We start from the raw sequence: 8815 nt of genomic DNA, 5'->3' as shown, positions 1-8815 counted from the left end.
AAGTGTCTTAATGCTCTTATGACTGGAATTTTCTTAATTTCATTTTTAGATTGTCCCTTGCTAGTATATAGAAATATAACTGATTTTAGTGTATATTGATCTTGCCCCCTGTAACCTTTCTGAACTCATTTTTATAGTAATGTGTGTGTGTGTGTTCCTTAGGATTTCTTACATACAAAATCTTTTTGTTGGCGGGTAAAGACAGTCTTACTTCTTTTCCAGTATGCATACCTTTTATTTCTTTTTGTTGCCTGATTGCACTGGCTAGAAACCTCCAATACAATGTTAAATAAAAGTCAGAGCAGGCATCATTACCTTGTTCTTGATTTTCGGGGAAAGAATTCAGTCTTTCACTATTAAGTATGATGTATGATGGTAGCTGTGTGTTTTTTGATAATGACCTTTATTAAGTTGAGGAAGTTGCCTTCTATTCCTAGTAGTGTTATCATTAATAGATGTTGGATTTTTGTCAAATACATTTGATGAGGGACCATAAGGCAAGCTGAGGGCCAAGCACAAGCTAGCACAACCTCTCCCCCCACCCCAGGGTGGGATATGTGTGATATTCCTCAGGCATTCCAGGCTGCCCAAGAATAAAGGAAAGGACAGAAAACAAATGGTTAAACTGATGGAGTCTCCATCAGTTTACAATGATCTCATCAATAACCTAATCTCCAGGAACTCCCTACCATCTTAATAATGCTTTGCTAGAGGGAAAAACACCCTTAGCCTGATAATACCTAGGCCTCCAGTAATCCATAAACCCTCTTTAGCATAAGAATATCCCTTTAAAAAACTTTCTCTTGACTTTACGCCCCCCAACTCCAACGGTATATAAGCAGTCACTCAGCATAATCCCAGGGCACCTCTTCCTGCCACAGATCCTGTCCCCATGATTTAAAAAAAAAAAAAAAAAAAAAAATCACCTTTTTGCACCAAAGACGTTTTTAAGAATTCTTTCTTGGCTGTCGGCTCTGAATTGCACCATCACCCCAAAACACTATTCACATTGTCTGCATTTGTTACGATGATCATATGTTCTTTATTAACGTTGTATATTACATTAATTGACTCTTTAAAGTTTGAATTATTTAAGTAATATCTACACTCAACGTGGGGCTCACATGCTTTAACGACTGAGCCAGCCAGGCACCCCAGCAGCTTGTATTTTTCTAGGAAGTTTTCCATTTCATCCAGGTAACTTAATTTGTTGGCATATGCTTGTTCATAGTATTCCCTTGTAATTCTTTTTATTTCTGTAAGGTCAGTGACTATATCCCTTCTTTCATTTCTGATTTCAGTAATTTAAATCTTTTTGTCAGTCGAGCTAAAGATTTGTCGAGTTTGTCTTTTCAAAAGACCCACTTTTTACTTTGGCTTGTTTTGTTTTCTACTGAGTAGATTTTTTCACTTTATTACTTCCTTCCTTCAGGTTGTGTTGCATTTACTCTTCACATCCTTGTCATTTTGAAAGGAACAATCCAAATGACAGCCCTACCTTAGTTTAAAGCTAGGTTCTCTTTTCTGCTTATTATGGATCTTTGATAAGAAATACAATTGCTGAGAAGTCTGTTTTGCTTGCTGTTTGCTATGAGCATTGTGAGACCTTTCCTGAATGTAACCCGCTGTGTAGTAGAATGGGTTGTAAACCTTCCTAAATGTAGTCTGATATGTAATGAATGAGTGATTGTACATAAACTAACCGGCATTTCTCGCTTCTGTAAACCTGCTTGCTTAGCACATTCCTCACCTACCCCCTTCCCCCTTTTTTTTTCCTCCCGCCACAAGTAACGGACAAAGCCTTCCCGCCAAAGGACAGACAAAGGACGCCCAATCAGAGAACAACAAATGTCCTTACTTTAAAATCAATAATCAGGCCCCTCATAATTTGAAACCTCCCCTGTGCTATTTGTCTCTGTCTATAAAAACGCTGTACCAACCCTGATCGTGGCCTCTTGCGTCACCGGCGACGAGTGCGCAGAGGACCAGGTTCGAACCTGCAATAAACGACCCTTGCCGCTTGGCTTTGACTTACGACTCTGGTGGACTTTTGTGGGAGGTTTCAGAACTTCGGGCATTACAATTTTCCTTGTTGGACCCTTTCACTGCCCACTAATAGGATCATGTCCTCCTGGCTCATACGCAATTTTGCAAACTACTTGATCAAGAAAATAGAGGCAGCTGGGTGCCTGGCTGTCTCAGTTGGAGGAGCATGTGACTCTTAATGTTTGTTTGTTTATTTAAAGATGGAGAGACTGAGTGCAAGCAAGGGAGGAGCAGAGAGAGGAAGACAGAATCTGAAGCAGGCTCCAGGCTCCGAGCTGTCAGCACAGGGCACCATGCAGGGCTCAAACTCACTAGCCATGAGATCCTGACCTGAGCCAAAGTTGGACCCTTAACCGACTAAGCCACCCAGGTACCCCAATTGGACCACTGCAGCCTTTGACAAAGTAAAAGTTCACTTTCTCAACCTTTCCTCCCTCCGTTATGATACATTTTCTTCAATGATTTTCAATGTTGGGATTTGCCAACAAGTAGCTTTGGGCTTCAGCTCTTTCCACTGGCTGTTTTACTCTACATATCTAAAGTGAAGCTCTCCAGTGCCTGAAGGCAGAACTCTGACTCAGAGACTGAAATCCAAAGGGATGTCCAAATCCTGTTTGTAAACCTGGGTCTCCTTTCCTCCTTTTTTGATCACTATCTCTTGTGTTCTGGGCACTTACTCTGTTCTGTGGCCTCTGTGAAATAATTTCAAATTTATAGATAAATCAGAATTTATTAAGACTACATGCTAATTGTACTTGATCAGTAGATGTCTAAACTCTTTTTTTAAAATAATTTTAATTTATCTACTTACGTGTACAAATCATAAGGCTGAAGCTCAATGCGTCTTCAAGGAAGCTGTAAACACCCTCCAGATCAAATGAAAGAATATTACCAGGGTCCTTGGACCTTCCCTTCTCTTGGCATGTTTTTGAACTTGATATAAATGGAATCATACATTTGATGATTCTTTAGCTTACTCATGTAGTAGATTTAGGAGTAAAGTTATTGAATCATAGGATGCAAGTATGTTCATAAAACAAGCAGGCATGTGGGTACTGTGAAGAAACAATGTGTCAAAGAACTGGTATCAGTGTCACCACATCTAGCCTTTTTAGATGAAAGGGTCACCTACAGGCCATCATCTGCTCCTGCAGGATTATTGCTTTTTAAGTTACTTTTTTAATGTTTATTTATTTTGAGTGAGAGAGAGTACACAAGCCCACGTGGGGATGGGGCAGAGAGAGGGGGGGAAAAATATCCCAAGCAGGCTCCACGCTCTCAACACAAAGCCGGATCAGCACAAAGCAGGTTCCATCCCAGGAATCATGAGGTCATGACCTGAGCCAAAATCAAGTGTCAGATGCTTAACCATCTGAGCCACCCAGGTGGCCAAAGATGATTTAAATTGTGAAGAGGATGTTGTAGAGATGCTTCTGGTACCAATTGAGTGTGACAGTATGTACTTGTAATATTTAGCTATGTTAGCCTAAATATGTAATATTTAGCTAATGTTAGCCTAAATATGAGACATTGAGATAAGTGGCAGTATGTCCAGACATATGGGAAAGCCTGGTTATCAGTTCATAGGGAGAAAATAATGCACTTCTGAGGGAGTTGTCATTATCAGTAATGATTTATATCGAAGAAATTTAGAATTCTCTGAAAATTTGGCTAACATGGGTGTTTGAATGTTCTGTTTATCCTTTCTATCATACCTGAAGAATGAAGGTGGGATGGACAGGGAGATCATGAGCAAGATGTAATATCTTACAAAGCTCCTTCATAATGGTTCTGGTGTCTCTTATCACTGGAGGTAGAACTCAGAATTCCCTAGGCAGGAAACACAAAGTCAAGCATCTCCACATGCCACCACCGCAACACTTTTTTGGGAAAAGCTTTGGTCTATCCTGAAAATAGACATGTAATGACTAAACATTAAATCCTGCTGCTGGGGGAAACACAATAAAAACTATTTGGAGGTGCTTAAAGGGGTCTTGAGGGTTTGGTTCCAGGTCCTGTTTCATCTTTACAGTTTCTAACGGATTATATTATCAGCAAAGAGGACTTCACTAGAAACTTTTTTGGATATGCCTTTAAATTTTTTCATCAGGGCTAGTTTAAGACTAATCAATTTATCTCTGCCAGGAGAATAAGGCTAAATATATCTGGAAAATGCGTTATGTTAATCAGCAATAGCAGAATGGAAGAAAATGGAATTCTAATGGTAAAACATAATCATAAGATTGTAGTCAAAGAACATATTATGAACAAAAAGGATATTGACAGACCTCCAGGACCTTTTGATTTACATCATAAAATATACTATGATTGTTGCCAATGAACAAAGTACAACAGAAAATTGGGCTTTTTCAGTGATAACTTCATATGTATCTGAAGTTACTCACACTCTTCCTTTCTTTCCCTCTCTCTTGGGAAAATTTTAATTTGATCAGTTAGGAAGAAACTACATTGTCACTGCACTTACATGCCCCTGAGATGACTACCTCCTTAAATTCTGCATCCTAGGCATCTCACTTACCTCACTTGAGTCCTGGAATGGCCACCCCAACTGCTGGCTGAAGAAATGAGCATGCGTCTAGGAGGCAGAACACACACAGAGGCTCTTTCCCAAATGAATTTCTCATGCACAGACAAGACTGAAGAAATATAGACAAACAACATACAAGATGGTAGCAAAGCACATTGAGGGGAGATAAAGTTGAAAACCGTATTTCACCAGAGCATGCCCCAAATCTCACTAGATAAATACAAAATTTGATATCAAAGTGCCAAATAGGGGCACCTGGGTGGCTCAGTCGGTTGAGCATCTGACTTCAGCTCAGGTCATGATCTTGCAGTTTGTGAGTTCAAGCCCCGTGTTGGCCTCTGTGCTGACCACTCAAAGCCTGGAGCTGCTTCAGATTCTGTTTCCCTCTCTCTCTGCCCCTCCCCTGCTCTCTCTCTCTCTCTCTCTCTCTCTCTCAAAAATATATAAACGTTAAAAAAAAAGTGCCAAATAGATAGATGATCAAGTCCAGAATCAGGAAGAAATGAAACAAACATACAGTTGGAGACAGAGTCCTCAGCGAGTAAAACACAGGGGCCTTGGTCTTGGAGGTATACATTATTACTGAGTGGAGGGGAGAGTTTGGTCTGTGGCAGTGAGGTTCACAAGCAAACCTCAGCAGACCCTCCTCCAAATTGTCCTAGCCCAAATACTAGTCAGTATAAGACTACTGGGGACAAGCCTGTAGTTTGACAAAGCCAGTTTTATGGACTCATTCTTTTTAAAAAAAAATTTTTTTTAATGTTTATTTATTTTTGAGACAGAGAGAGACAGAGCATGAACGGGGGAGGGTCAGAGAGAGGGAGACACAGAATCTGAAACAGGCTCCAGGCTCTGAGCTGTCAGCACAGAGCCCGATGCGGGGCTCCAACTCACGGACTGTGAGATCATGACCTGAGCCAACGTCAGCCGCTTCACCGACTGAGCCACCCAGGCGCCCCAATTTATGGACTCATTCTAATGAAGGACAATGCATAACAGAAAACCATGGAGCATCTCACCAACAAAAAACTCTTTTTTCTTTTTACAGGATTTGGGGAAGAATGAAGTGTAGGTAAACTTTACATGAATAAAAATGTTGCTTTGGATTGTGGGTGTAAGATGAACATCAGATCTTAACTGTGAAGTAGGGTCCTATTTCCTTGCAAACTGCAAAACTGAGATACATTTAGAATGCTGTATCCAGTAGCTGTTTCCATTTTTTTATTTATTTTTGATAGGCAGAGAGAGACAGAGCACAAGTGGGGGAGGGGCAGAGAGAGAAGGAGACACAGAATCCAAAGCAGGCTCCAGGCTCCGAGCCTGGACAGCACAAAGCTCAACTCGGGGCTCGAACTCACAAGCCGCGAGATCATGACCTAAGCCGAAGTCAGATGCCTGACTGGGCCACCCAGGTGCCTCTCCAGTAGCCCTTTAACTGAAACTCAGCAACTGACTTGTAAATCAAGACTCCTTCTCTGTCAAAGTGACTAGGTCCTCCAGGCAAAAGTGGAATGTTTCCTTGTTACTGATAGAATTTCAAACAGCAGTTTCTGATAGTCTATAATCTTGGAAAACAAAGTTTCTCATTTAGTAAGAACACAGTAGTCATTCAAAGAAGGGAGGGGAGGGGCACCTGAATGGTTCAGTGGGTTAAGTGTCTGACTTGGGCTCAGGTCATGATCTCACAGCTTGTGAGTTTGAGCCCCGCGTCGGGCTCTCTGTTGACAGCTCAGAGCCTGGAGTCTGGTTCGGATTCTGTGTCTCCCCCTCTCTCTGCTCCTGCCCAGCTCACTCTCTGTCTCCCTCTCAAAAATAAATAAATATTTTTTAAAAATTCAAAGGAGGAAGGGGAAATCATTATTACAATTTATGAATTTATGGGTGCAGCATGTCTTTGGGAGAAACACTTTCTTGTTAACTTTGCAGCTGGCTTTATCAGTGCCTGTCCTCTTGGCCTTGTAATCAGCAGGGCAGACTTTTCTTCCCTCACCCTGAGCTACTTTTTTCCTTTTTCCTTTCTCTCCTCTGTTACCTAAGAAAAGGTTAATTCTGTCAGCAAAGAGGTAGCTTGAAGGGGACTGTAGGAAGGGTCATAGAGCTCACCTTTACCTTGACTTGCCCCAAGCCATTTCAAGTCAGTATGCCAGCAAGGAAAGTCCAATTTTAAAAAGAGAATTAAGTACAAGATAAATTTCTTCTCCCCCATCAGTCAATCCAAAGGTTAAGAAGTGCATTTTTTATAGTTCCAATAAAAACTCCAGACTATAATAACATAGGCAAATACAGAGGGAAGGGAAGATGGAAAATAAGAACATGTTGGTCTTCAAATTCAGGGCTGGGAGCGGGCCTCTAATCTGAGCCTTCCTTGACACCTCAGCAACCATTAACTTTTGTAGCTTGCGGGATTTGGGTTGGCTTTGGGTCTTGCTCCATAAAGTGCAGCATAAAATGGAGTTCTAGATGCACCTCTGAGTTGGGCCCCCAAAAGGGCCTTGCCACTGTCCTTTGGCCTCTGGGATTCCACATCACTAGATGAAAGCATTATCACTTTCATGGGTCCTGAGCACTTATGCCTTCTTGGGCCCTAAAGGGCTCCATTAAAAAAGACTAAGTAAATAAATATTGTACTTTACCATGGCATTGACATAAAAACAAATATAATGAGACAGGGCTCATTATTATGTTCTTTTTTTCTGAATCAAATATTTTTTTAAGTTTATTTTATTTGTTTTGAGAGAGGGAGAGAGAAAATCCTAAGCAGGCCCTGAGCTGTCAGGGTAGAGCCCTACTCGGGGCTCCAATCTCACGAACTGTGAGATTATGACCTGAGCTGAGATCAAGAGTCTGATGCTTAACCCAGTGAGCCTCCCAGGCACCCCACTGATTAAAATATTTTGGGGGAGGTTTCTTCTTATTTTGAGTAGGCTCCACATCCAGTGTGGGGCTTGAACTTTCCACCCTGAGATTGAGACCTGAGCTGAGATCAAGAATCTGATGCTCAACCAACTGAGCCATCCAAGTGCCACTGATTAAAATATTTTTTAATCAAAACATTGTCATGGGTGGGACACCCTAGGTGGCTCAGTTGGTTAAGCGGAGACTCTTGATTTCAGCTCAGGTCATGATCTCAGGGTTTGTGGAATCAGAGAGCCCCTCATGGGGCTCTGTGCTCATAGCATGGAGCCTGCTTGGGATTCTCTCATTCTCTCTCTCTCTCTCTCTCTTTCTGCCCTGCCCCCCTCAAAATAAATAGAGAAATAAAAAAAATAATAAAATATTGTCATGGGTCTCATGCACTGTGCCTACTGAACCTGTTGGAGAAGTGGGCCCTGGCTTAATCATTCTCCCCTCCCTGTCAGTACACAATTCAGCTTGAGGTGGGAAGGAAACAACGCTCCACCCGAGCACCTCAGGAGCGCCATCCATCGGGGACTTGGTTCACCCATATGGCCCGGTCCCCAGCCCCCAGAACAACAGCGATCCCTGGTCCGCAACCTCATCTAGGTCCAAGTGGGAATTTACAAGCCTCAGCCCAGTTGCAGTCACTTCTCTTGATTGCTCGGACTTGCTGGGACTTGCTCAAAGTTAAGGCCTGTGTGAGGGAAGAACATTGGGGGTTGAGGGTGGGTGGTGCGGCTCAGTCGCTTTGGCTCAGGTGATTATCTCCGGGTTTGTGGTTTCCAGCCCTGCATCGGGCTCTGTGCTGACAGCTTCGAGCCTGGAGCCTGCTTGGATTCTGTGTCTCCCTCTGTCTGCTCCTCCCTCGCTCACGCTCTGTCAAAAATAAAGAAACATTAAAAATTAAAAAAAAAAAAAAAAAAGAGAACATGGGTCCAAGGGTGGAAAGTTTCCAAAACTTGCTGGGCAGTTGGGGGAGCTTGGGGTGGAGGGGGCGGGGGGGGAGGAGGAGCGGGACTCGGACAGGTGTCCCGGGTGCTGGCGGGCCTGGGGAGGAGGAGGGACAGGGCCTCACGTGGGCATCACTTCTGTGCTCACTCACCAAAACACATTTTAGCCAGACTTGCTTCCAGGTGGAAGAGACCACCGCCGAACTTCCTAAGGTTCCCAGGTCCACTTGCAGTCGTGAATTAAAGTCAGATATAATCAGGCCACAAAGAGAAACCAAAGCTCCACTCACCTAGGGAGTGCACAGCCAAGACCAGAAAAATAGTGAGCGGCCAAATTTCGGAGGTGTCGCTGAGCCCCGCCCCCGGTCGCTCA

Source organism: Leopardus geoffroyi, chromosome B2 (assembly GCF_018350155.1).
Source record: "Leopardus geoffroyi isolate Oge1 chromosome B2, O.geoffroyi_Oge1_pat1.0, whole genome shotgun sequence".
Taxonomy (NCBI): domain Eukaryota; kingdom Metazoa; phylum Chordata; class Mammalia; order Carnivora; family Felidae; genus Leopardus; species Leopardus geoffroyi.
This window is presented reverse-complemented; position numbering follows the sequence as displayed.